Source organism: Fundulus heteroclitus, unplaced genomic scaffold (assembly GCF_011125445.2).
Source record: "Fundulus heteroclitus isolate FHET01 unplaced genomic scaffold, MU-UCD_Fhet_4.1 scaffold_122, whole genome shotgun sequence".
NCBI classification, from domain to species: Eukaryota; Metazoa; Chordata; class Actinopteri; order Cyprinodontiformes; family Fundulidae; genus Fundulus; species Fundulus heteroclitus.
Genome location: NW_023396534.1, coordinates 182,396 through 195,162, shown reverse-complemented (window position 1 = coordinate 195,162; position 12,767 = coordinate 182,396). Strand labels below are relative to the sequence as shown.

The window sequence follows — 12,767 nt, the reverse complement described above, 5'->3', positions numbered from 1 at the left end:
GAAAAGTCTTGGAGACGCTGGTTGAATTCTGTCACCAGAGATGCAATCACAGACACATATTTCTCCTTTTTAGCAGAAAGGTCGGCCTTTGGAAAAGCAGACGTGATTTCAGACAGAGCAGGGAAGTGTGCAGCATTAAAGCCTCGTAGTTGTGTCTCAAAGAGGCGGAGCTTTACCCAGAAGGCTTTCAGGTGTGCATACAGGTGTGGCAGCAGCTGTTCTTTGCCTTGTAGCCTCTTGTTCAGTGTATTCAGATGATGCGTAAGATCAACTAAAGATGCCAGGTCTGCCAGCCACAGAGGGTCACTTAGTTCATGAAGAGGTCGGCCCTTCTCTTTTAAAACCTGCTCCATTTCTGATCTCAGCCAATCAGAGCGCTGCAGCACAGAGCACGTGAATTTCCCACAGCGACACTAAATCCACTGCAGGTTGTAATGTTTCATCATCATCATCATCATCATCATCATCATCATCATCATCATCATCATCATCATCAGAGCCCAGGTGTCTGTCTGCTCTCAGCTCTTCTTTCTTTCTCTGGATTTTTACAACAAGTGGACGTGTCCAAATGTTGGACTGGTCCTTTCTCAGTGGAGGACAATGTGTGTCTGAGAGACATGTAATGTCCATGTTTGCTGCTGAAAGAGACTGATGGTCTGACCCCCCTCCTCCTTTCAGGGTGGAGCCTGCTGGAGAACGATGGTTGACACCAGGTCTGAGGAAGTGTAAGTGTGTTTTTCATTTGATTCATGACAACAAAGCAGCTCACATTCAACCATCTTCAAACTGTCCATCACTCATTCAGGAGTCATCATCAAAGTGTCAATAAATGATCAATAACTGCAGCTGGATTGTCTTTGTTCTCTCCATCAGATTCCTGTCAACTCACAATCGACACAAACACAGTGAGCAGATACCTCAAACTGTCTGAAGACAACAGGAAGGTGACACATGTGGAGGAGCTTCAGTCATATCCTGATCATCCAGACAGATTTGATGTTTATCATCAGCTGCTGTGTAGAACTGGTCTGACTGGTCGCTGTTACTGGGAGGTCAAGTGGAGAGGAGGAGTTGAGATATCAGTGAGTTACAGAAGAATCAGGAGGAAAGGAATCAGTGACTGTTGGTTTGGATCTAATGATCAGTCCTGGTGTCTGAGATGCTCTGATCGTGGTTACTCTGTCCGTCACAATAACATAGAAACATCTATCTCCTCCTCCTCCGTCTCCAACAGAGCAGCAGTGTATGTGGACTGTCCTGCTGGTATTCTGTCCTTCTACAGAGTCTCCTCTGACTCACTGATCCACCTCCACACCTTCAACACCACATTCACTGAACCTCTGCTTCCTGGCTTTGCGTTCGGTTCTGGTTCCTCAGTGTTTCTGTGCTGATTGAGTCTAAAGAATCTCCTCCTGTCAGAGAAAGCCTCTCCCTGTTGAACAGATAGTTCAGTCTGTTCATGTCTGTCTCTTTCACTCAGAAACACGTTTTCACATTCATGGATTCAATCTGTTTCTTTGTGAAACTCTTCTAAATGATTCCTTGGAAACTTCTTCCTCTTCCAGTCCTTTAAAGATGGAAGCTGGGATTATTCCAGGATCCACATGTTGTTTTTCTGCCTGTTTCCAGTCAAAGCTTCACTCTGAATATCAGCATGTTGACTTTCTCTCTTGGTTTTTTACTTTCATTCATCAGTCAGATTTCATTAAAATGTTGGCCAGTTTTTCTCAATCTCTGGACATTATCTGTTTCTGTCGGCTCCTATTTTTCTAAACACTTTTTACATTCACATGTTAAATCTTCCTTTTGTATATTTGCTGCAGTTCTACTTCATGTGTTTTAATGAGCAATAAACAGATTTTCTTCTTCTGTGTTTGATTCATTTGCTGCTCATTCTCTTCTTTTCATCTGATCAATTTTCAATATTTCACTAAAACTCTGACACTTATTAAAGTTGCCGGAAACAGGTGATGTGCTAAATTCTGTTCCCCTGTGTCGGGAGCGCGCATGCAGCCAGACAGGCGGGTTTTCACTGCGCTTCTTATCGGTTTCTCGGTAAAACAACTCATATAATCATGTCAAGGTTGTAACATTCAGTTTAATCGGCAGCTGTTGTTTACAAAATTGTAAAATAAAAAGTGTTTTTTAAAACTACTTCTAAAAACCAGTTTTCTACCATTTTACCAGAATACCAGTCAAGCTTCAGAAAATGTTACACATTTACAGACCAGTGTGGGTGGATAACAGCATTGTTGCCTTTATGTTGTTGATCATCACTTTTTATATATCTGTCAGGTCTGGATGCTGCTTAGGAGCCTCTGCTTCATTGACTCTTCCTCTTTTCCATTGACTCCTTCTCTTTAATCATCATATCCAACAGGTTCTTCATGTGGTTCTTGACAACATCAGTCCATCGCAGGGCAGAAATAATCCAGACTTTTGCCCATTTTACTGTGATATCACCAAGACCTGCTGCGATAGGATAGCACAGGTGACAGGTGTCTTTGTGCCAAACGACTTATCCACATGTCAGGAGAGTGTTTGAAATCAATAAAACTTTTAACCTCCAGCATTTTATTAGAACATCACATTCTAATGAAATTAAATAGTTTTTTTTTAAAACTCCTACATTGTTCTAGCTTTAAAAGCGACATATCTCGTTTTATTAATATGGTTAATATCTCTATATGTTCTTGGTTGACTTAAAATCTTATTAAATCTGATAATTTTGGCTGTACCTTTATTCAGTGTTCATTTGATCACACGTGAAATCCACTTTAAATGATCCATTCATTCAGGTTTAGCTACCGAAAAAGAAAAAAGAACCAGCAGTCAGCTGTGATGGACTCAGGAAGGTGGATTTTAGGTTTCAGCAGATAGACATGCGACAATCTAATAACATAAAGCTAATATTTTCATGACACATCTGGAAATGCCCACAGAGCCGTTCACTTTCTCATAACGTGTTATATTGAGTGATCAATTGAGTTTTAACCGTGTTGAAGCCGTCTTGCTTCCTCCGGGTTCGTTGATTCGTTGTGCAGGACTTAAAACAATTAATCAGCCATGGACGCATAATTCAGGTTCGCCTTTGCAAAGGGAGAGATGCACCAGCCAGACTCTGCGGGCAGCAACTCTGGCTCTCTCTCCTGTTCAGGCTAGTTTTATTTCATTTTCAAAGGATGATTTCACAGAGTCACACAAGCAAATGACGTATACAGTATCGGTTTCTACTCCCTAACAGCTACTTTTACCTTTTATGGATTTGTTTTTCTCTCCGTTGAAACATTCTGTTCTGCTAACTGCTGACCTGGCCTTGAAACCCTCTCTTCTGCTCACAAACAGCGCTTTTTACCCTAATCTTCTCACATTCCTATTTGAAGCATAAAAACGCATATAAAACATGTTAAACCTTCATAAAAAGTGTATAAAAACGGATCAAAGTTAATACATTCCACAACCGACATAGCAATCCTTAATGATAGCACTGTTACATTTTCAGTTTTTTCACACTAACTGAACGATAATGTAACGACACCATTGCTATATTTCATTAAGAAAAGTAAAACATCTTCATTTCCACTCCTAATAGGTTAGAAATGAGGCGGAGTTGACTAGATTCATTCTTCCAGCTGAATGCGCTCTCAGCGCAGGGGATACAAATTCTGGCGTGGATAAGTCGTTTGGCACAACGACACCTGTCACCTGTGCTATTCTAGTGCATCAGGTCTTGGTGATATTACAGTAAAATGGGCAAAAGTCTGGACTATTTCTGCCCTGCGATGGACTGCTGACCTGTCCAGGTTATACCCCGCCTCTCACCCATTGACAGCTGGAGATAGACACCGGCAACCCTCACGAACCCAGCAGGGATAAGCGTGTTAGAAAATGGATGGATGGATGAATGGACGGGGCAATTTATTTTTTCCTCGCCATTAAGATCTTTGCCAACTGGCACCAGAAAATGCTATTATTGGGCTTTGTTCGTCTGAAAACAGATGCTTACATCCATAGACATAATATAAGAGTAGACGCGTCATTGGGCGGGTTCTGCCAGTCAAGCTTCAGATGTTACACATTTACAGACAGTGTGGGTGGATAACAGCATTGTTGCCTTTATGTTGTTGATCATCACTTTTTATAGATCTGTCAGGTCTGGATGCTGCTTGAAACCATTTACTATTTACATAAACTGCATTTATTTCACATTTCAAACACACATCACTGTCACATTTAACACTTCCAAAGAATGTCAAGAATCTTCTTCAAAATGAGCAGAGCTTAAAATGTTGGTCTCTATGTAGTAATAAAGATTCTCTGCATGTGTAACAAAGGCAGGTTTTTAGGTTGGCCCTGAAGTGTTAAGCTTTATTGTAAATGTCCCAGCAATAGGTTGGATGATGTGGGCAGAGAAAAACAGCGTAGCTGCATCCCTGTTGCCTTGCTGGCCACATCTAGCTTCAGCAGATCATTTGGTTTTCACAAACTCTGTCACACTTCATTGGGATTGTCTGCAAACTGCATTGCTTCATTATAAATATGATCTGGATGTTGACAGATAACAATGATCCTGTAGTTTAACACATAGCAGCAACAGAAAAGGATGGAAGCTTGTTTTCTATGAAGATGTGGTAGTGTGACCTCTGAACATGGAGCTGATCTTAGTGGATGGAACACATGGAACCATAAAGGTGATGTTACCTATTTTCTGCCATTGTAGACTTTGATTCATGGAACAACTGCTCCTTGTGTTCTATGGTAAAAGCAGCCAGAGCCTCCAGTTACAAACTGGCTGAGTAAATGTATTGTTTGGTGCTGATTTTCTGCCGTTTAGTAACTGAATCCTCAGCATGTGGAGCATTTCATGGTGTCATAATGGACGTGTGATCATGCTATATTCAGCTAATCCTCAGCAGGATCTGCAGCATGAAAACAGTAGACGGCTTTCAGATTGTCTGCAGGTAACTAAATGCCAGCTTAGTCAGCTACTAAGTCAGATGAAGGCCTGATTGCTCACTCGCATTAGCATTTGTAATTATTTAGTCATTTGTATACCTGTACCTCAGTAACAATGCTTATTCAGAACGTTGTGAATCTGTGAACTGACTTAGTTTTAGAGCATAAAGTAAAAATACAGGTCTAACAGTCATTGAGGGAAAGCAGATCATCAAGGGTTTAAAAATGAAAAAACAATAATATTACCTTTAATTGGATGTTATTGGATGTACTGTTTTAGTGGAATATGTGAAATGAAGCGATTTGTGTTCACATGTTTTATGTGCCATTGTTATAGATATATCAGTATTTAGAACACACTGTAAAAAGATAATGATGATAATGATGATGTGGTGAGGGAAAATCCCCAGGGATTACTTCAGGAGAGTTTCCTATGAACATATTACTGAGATAACTTCATCAAAGAAGCAGCTGTGACTTTTAAAAGTCATTTCTCTGTGTTCCAAAGGTAGTAAAGTGATTGGCTGTAGAAGTCAGTGTTTGGATGAAGAACATTTACCTCCACAGAAATCTAGAAAACAATACATGTGAAATTCTTTGAGTTCATTTCATTAAGCTTCCCAGTAGTTGAGCTGATGTGGCGGCCATCTTACCTGGGGCTGACTCCCAGATTTTAATCATTTACTTATTTGATAAAAACTTCTTTTCTGGAACATAGCTTGACCCGTTCTGTAGTTGTTCAATAACCAAATGTGACGATGAAAAGATAGTATGAAGCCAGCAAAAGCCACCTCCTTGTCCCCTAATGTGTATATTCTGTAAGTTGTTGTGCAGATCCAGGGACACGTGTGGCAGATGGTTCCATGAGCCGTGCCTAGGCTGACAAGAAGATGTCCTGAAAGCTCTGAGGGAATCCAGCTGGAACCGTCTATTGTGTTGTTGGAACCAAAGTTCTGTGGCAGCAAACTATGGAAATGTTCTTCATCATTTCAACATTTTATACTTACCTGTTTCTATCTCAGCTTTTTTCTGGACCTTGTTTTATTTTCTGTGTAATTAGTATGTACATAGTGTGGCAATGTAAACCTCAGCAGTTTTGATCAATAGAATTGTAAAGTCACATGTTGATGAGCTTTAAATGTGAAATTCCACATCATATCTTAATGAAATGTGTTGAGTAACATCTGGAGGTGTTCTCCTGTCAAGCTGAATCCAAATTGTCCACTGAACACGTCCTAAAGGTTTACTAGCAACATTGACAGCAAGCTAACATGTGAACTGTGGAGCTGGAATGTTCCAGATGCTGGAAAAGTGCAGAAATCAACGTTCCAGAGCCGTTGTTCAGGAACCAGAAGCTGCTCTCACATCAGTTTTAGTCCAGATGTTTGTGTTGCACTAAAAGCTGAAAAGATGAAAGCCATGAGTTGCTTTTAAAAGCAGAAGCTTCATGTTTCTACTGTGCTGTGTGTGATGTGTTGCCAACAATCAATGAGCTTCATGGAAGGAAAGAACGTCTGAGTCGCTGCTTTGATTTTCTTTTGCAGCTTTTCTCTGACTTCTAACTTCAGCTTTAAGCAACAGTTCTGGTTGCTGCTGAAGCTCAGAAATCTGATCCACACTTGGAGCTTTTTACTAAAAGCCATTTTCCATCAATACACACAGAACTGTTAGAGGCTTTTTCTTTGTGCTTAGAAATCAAATGGAGTTGATTCAGATCAAGTCCTGCTGGGTGCGCTCCATTGAGCCCACCTGAACACCACTGGATGGGAGGAGTGAAGATTTCAGAGCTTTCCCTCTAAAGAAGCACAGCTCTTCACAGCTCTGAGAGACATTTTCTTCACAAATCCCAGTCAGTGGCATCTGCAGACCTGATCACATCCAAACATCCCATTTTTCAGGACTCAATCATTTCATCTGTGCAATTGTTCCAGCTGCTGTGGGAAGAATCCAGCTGTGAACATCTGGAGCTTTAATGTGCCGCTTCTCTCCTCCCAAACATCCAGCCTCCACCTGTGGAGAACAGCTGGAAAACAGCTGCAGGTGGAAAGAAGGAGTTTGGACCAAGCTGCCTCCTCTCTGCTCTTTTCTCTGACTCTGACTTTAAATTCACTTTGATGGTTTGAAATGAAATCAGGGTTTCAACCTGGATCTTCAGAACATCCTCAGCTGATGCTGATTTTAACCAGAGACTGTCGACACTCTGCTCAGCAGCACTAAAATAAGGAGAAATAATTCTCTAGGAGCTCTAGTAATAATCTGCATTAGAACAACGGCTCATTTTAGCAGCAGCAGTGTGCTGATATTAAGGACTACAGTTTACTTTGTTACTTTGATGGATTTTATCATTATTTGGTGTTAGTTTGTATTTTTAGTGGATTCTTGGTTTTTATCTTGTTTTTTTGTTTCTGTCTTGATGCCATAATTCCACCAAAGCATCAACTAATTGTTGTTTAGTGTTAAAGGGCTAAAAATGGTTAAAGTGCAGATTGTCATGTGATCAGCAGCTCCTTGCAGCTACTGAGCCTCTGACCTGCTGTGGAAGCAGAAAGGATGGACTTAGTTTTTCACTCACTGCTTCAGGGTTCTGCTTCTGGTTCTGTTCACTAAATAATGACCCAATGGAATCTGTGCTGCTGTTGTATTTCCCTCATTTTAAGAGCTGCTGAGGAACAGATGATCTTTTATTCATGTCCTGATAAATGAAAGCTTAGAACTGACTGTGGTTCTGCTCACTTTTTACCATCACTGACATGTTGGAATCATTTAAAAACGCAGCAAATGGGTTTAATAATCAGACATCATGCAGTTTATCTTTTCACCAGCAGAGGGAGACAAATCTCCAGCAATGAAGAGTCCAGTTGGTTCCCAGTTAAAGCAGGTTGTGGTTCCATCAGAGCTGAACAGAAGCTGGATCAGCAGAACAACAATGAAGCCATTTAAACAGCAGCAGAGTGTTTGTGTTCACACTGGGAGTCATGAGAAGGCTTCATGTCTTCAGACGTCAGCAGGTGAACTTTCCTCTGACTCCCACTCAGCCAGACCAGTCTGAGCAGTTCCTGCAGCAGGAAGCAACCAGCAGCTCTGTTCTCTGGGCTCATTTCTCCTCAGGACGCCATCAGGAAACATTTTCAGCACAACTTCTCTCCTTTCTCATCAAGACTTTATCAACCTGCCTCTGATATCACTGCAGACGCTCTGCTGACTGTTTTAGTCTGAAAGAAAAACTACAAACCAGGTGAGCTGTGACGTCATCAGTTATGCAACATTTTTAACTGTAACTTTCAGCTTGCCCTGACCTGTTCAGGTGAGGCACCCAGTCTGGTTCTACGGTGGTTCTGTTTGGTCTCAGTCTGTTGTTCAGATCTTGTTCTTCAGCACTTTGGACCGTCTGAACAAACTGTAAGTTTGCTTTGTTTCCTACCAGAACTTTGTCTTGAGGAACTTTCCTCTTTGTTTCTGCTCTCTGATGTCTGGAGAACATGTTCACTTCTGATTTCAGCACAAAGTTTCATCTCTGCTGTTTGAAGACTAATCTACAGGATTATTAGATTATTGATGAACTGGAACCAAACATGATGAACAGCTGATGTTTCTTTGTTTTCATCACTCAACAAACTGCTTCATGTTTTTATTTCCTGGAATCAAACTCTGGTCTCCCGTTAAAGTCAGACACAACAGCTTCCTGCTGCTTCCTGTGAGTCCTTTGAAAATAAAATGACATAAATGTTAAAATGTGTTTGATTCAGTCAGATTATTAAATAGTTCAGCTTTGATGCAGCAGATAATCCACTTGTAGAGTTTGATGATTGTGAAATAAAATAGTTGCTGATGTTCAGTCAGAGTGAATCAGTGTGAGTGGATGAAATGTTGCTCCATGGCTCCATCTAGTGGACTGATAGTAGAAGTACAGCAGCTGATGGCAGCTTCCTCTGCCTCTCACTGCTGTCTGACTGCATTCAACTGACACTGATATGAAGCAGAGAAGAAGAGCCAATCAGAGGAGGAGCAGCTGATCTTTTTCCAGCACTAATGATGTAAAGGATGATCAGAGTTGATGTGCAGATGAATGATTTGTGTTTCCTCTGCAGGTGAAGGTAGAAAGTGTGTGTGAGCTGATGTGGATGTGAATTCAGCAGCATGGATCAGTGTGAGGACAGAGAGGAGGGAGTCCCTCCCTCTAAAAGCACTCTGTGTGGGGAAGCTGAGAGCCAGAGCCACGCTCAGAGGTGAGATCAGCATCTCTAAGTGTCCAGAGCCCTTTTCACACAGCGTTCTCACTATATCAGGCCAGAAGAGACCAAGTGGTCCTGAAGCTGCTGCTGTTCCTCTTTGCTGCTTCATCCAGACTGAACAGAGCAGCTCAGCATGGTACCAGTGGGTTCTGACAAACAGCAAGTCACTGTTGCACAACCAGCTGAGTGACACCAGCCTGTTGCTTAGAGCTCTGGGTTCCAGCAGGACACATCTGGAAAAACTCACCAACTTCCAGAACATTTCCTGGATCTTGATGACCAACATGTGTTCAACATTATTCATCCTAGAAAGAAGGACGGCTGATCAGACATTTATGGAAGAACCTTTACATTTAGTTTCTGTCTAAATACGACCCAGACCAACAGAACCAGGTGGTGTCTCTATGTAGGTATTAAAATAAGTTTTATTTTGACAGGATTCATAAGACACTGACAGAAACACATCAACCAGAACCAGAACCCAGCTGTGTGTCCTTAAAGAGCAACAGGTCAAAGGATCTTCCTCTTCACTTCAAATCTTCAGGACCTGCATCCTCAGAGAGGTGAGCTGTATCTAACTGCTGTAACTGTGGAAACTGAGTCAGTCTGAAATGTTTTTATTCCAACATGTGTTTAACGTGAGCTCAGCTCTTTTTCCCACATTTCTATGTTCATATGTGAAGCGGTGTGTGTTGGATGTTCTCCAGAACCACAGCAGTGAAAGTGGAAAGAATGGATGTTGTTGGAGGCGTCCTGGATGCTGCTACATCATGTTTAACAGCTCTGATCTGTTTGCTTTTGGGCCTCATTGATTAGTCGCCATCATTAAACACTTTTCTCTGCTTAAAGTCAAAGATTTAGTTTGGACTGGAGCTCACTCTGATTGGTTGTGTGAAAATTTAGAACCCGGTCATATAGCTGTTCACCAGTAAAAGTCCCAACACCAAACCTTCTTCATTATGATACGAAGATTTAATCAAGATTGTTTTGCGTCATATTGAAGTAAATAGTATTTAAATAACATTTTATTGAGTCTGTAAAATAAACCATTTATCACACTTAGAGTTTGGTGAATTGTGGTGAAGATGAACCTTTCCCTGAAATCTTTATTGTTGAGCCTTCCGTTAAAGTAACTGACAAAGGTTTTATTCAGATATAAACAAAGATACACACAAAAAATACATTAATTCTCCTTTAATATTGTGGATAAAAATCTCTAAACTGGACATAAAGAAAGGAAGTGTCCCCACCAAAAGACCTCCACAGGGTCCAGAGCCTTCAGCATCTCAGGATGAATCTCCTTGACTCCTGTTTCCATGACAACAGGGAGCTTTTTACCTCCTTCACTGACCTCAGAGAAAATGATGGACTCACCTTCCTCCAAGGACTCAGACTCTGTCCCCTCCATGGAAGAGATGGTGACCAGACTGAGGAGATCCTTGGAACACTTCTTCTACCACACAAACAGAATTCTAAATACAGGCATGCAGTTCCCCAAACCAGAGAAAGCCGGGGATGGACCGTCCTTTTGGACCCAACAGTTTGACAGAACTTTTTCAGGGCAAACTCAAGCCCCGTGAGTTCCCCCATATCTACCAGAATTATCTCTGAGTAACCCCAGAAAAAGTCCCACCCTCTGCAGGAGTTTGTTTCCAGAACCCAAGCTGTCCATGGAGGTGAGTCCAAACATCTAGCTGGTACCAGTTAACCTCCTACACCAGCTCTGGTTCCTGACCCACCAGTGAGATGAACCTCCTGGTCTCTAGATCCAGAATATGATCCCAGTAATTATATGCCTAGCTCCTCGTACTCACCTGTTACCCAACTCCTATAGAACCAGACCTCGCTGCAGATGGTGGCCCACATGGAGGGGGTTCTGTAGCTTTTGGACCTGAATCCATCCAGGCTCAAGGAGTCAGGGCTAGAACATTAGATGTCCACTCCTGAACCCATCCTGACCCCCACCCTGCAGGCCTGGATCCAGGGAGGTGTTGGATCTCTCTTTGTCTGATCCTCTGCTGAGGTCAACATGCCATGGAGACCCGACCAGACCAGAACACCATGGTACCAGGACCTCAGGAACCAACAGAACCCTCCACCACATTGAGGTGGTAATTCTGCTAAACGTGTCTGGATGTGAGAAACTCACCAACTTCCAACACATTTCCTGCATTTTCCCCCAGCTGACCTCTGGACTGATGGAGGAAACAGCCACCTACCTGCAGTCTGGATCAGTTAGACTGAAGCGGTTCTGGAAACACAGAACACATTTAGAACAGTAGATACTGGGAAGATCAGGAGATAATCAGTGGAAGAACGTCTGCTTCTCATTAGAAATGATAATCCATCCAACATGATGGAGCCAATGTGGTTGTAGGTTGTAGCTACTAGAGCAGCTTTGGTTCACATCAGTTTATTTCTAAAGCTCTGATTCACAACAGATGTCGTCTAGAGACACTTTACAAAACATCCAGTTTAGACACAGAAATTTACAGTCAGTCCAGTTTCATTATTTAAACTCCATTTCATTTTAATCCCAGTTAGAAAACATGGCAATTAAGATCAGTTTTCATTCAAATTCAGATGAATTTCTATTGAATGAATAAATGAAGCTGACAACTCATCGCATCATGATTTTAATCAGTGATTCTGGTTAAAATGGAGAAAACTGTCAGTTCTGACTAGTGGGCATCAGCTGCTTCACTTCATTATTGATCAGGCATCTAGAACAACCTCTATTCTGGACTCAGCAGTGGATCAGCTTTGGTTCCACCTCAGTACGTTACAAACACAACACCAAGACTTAATGAAGCTCCATCAGAACCTCCTTGATGGTCCGAGTGAAAAGGACTCAGGATTCTTCTCCATGTCAGAGCTCAACACTAACATCACCAAACTGTCCTCTCAGTCATTTCTAACCAACATGTTTGACTCAGAAACAGCTCTTTCTGCTCTAGAAACAAGGCTGGACTTTATTCAGGAGGATCAATGATCAGGAACATGATGGAGGATTGGATCGGTTCTGATGGAAACCATTTAGAACATCAAGTTTATGATCTGCCTGATTCTGTTATGTCTCAGCTCTGTATTTTATAAAAAAGTCATATTTAAAAAGAAATTAAACAAAACTCTCCAAAAGTATTAAAATATGTTTTTGACAGGATTCCACTGAGACGTAAACATCAACCAGAACCAGAACCCAGCTGTGTGTCCTTAAAGAGCGACAGGTCAAAGGATCTTCCTCTTCACTTCAAATCTTCAGGACCTGCATCCTCAGAGAGGTGAGCTGTATCTAACTGCTGTAACTGTGGAAACTGAGTCAGTCTGAAATGTTTTTATTCCAACATGTGTTTAACGTGAGCTCAGCTCTTTTTCCCACATTTCTATGTTCATATGTGAAGCGGTGTGTGTTGGATGTTCTCCAGAACCACAGCAGTGAAAGTGGAAAGAATGGATGTTGTTGGAGGCGTCCTGGATGCTGCTACATCATGTTTAACAGCTCTGATCTGTTTGCTTTTGGGCCTCATTGATTAGTCGCCATCATTAAACACTTTTCTCTGCTTAAAGTCAAAGATTTAG

General features: G+C 41.7%; 1 long non-coding RNA gene across 1 annotated transcript; it reads left to right on the top strand.

Annotated features, from left to right (window-relative positions):
- Nucleotides 1-8,149: 8,149 nt before the first annotated feature.
- Nucleotides 8,150-8,470, top strand: LOC118558318. The gene is made up of 3 exons (XR_004928306.1): nucleotides 8,150-8,191; nucleotides 8,261-8,355; nucleotides 8,456-8,470. It is a non-coding gene; the product is annotated as an uncharacterized LOC118558318 (long non-coding RNA).
- Nucleotides 8,471-12,767: the final 4,297 nt, after the last annotated feature.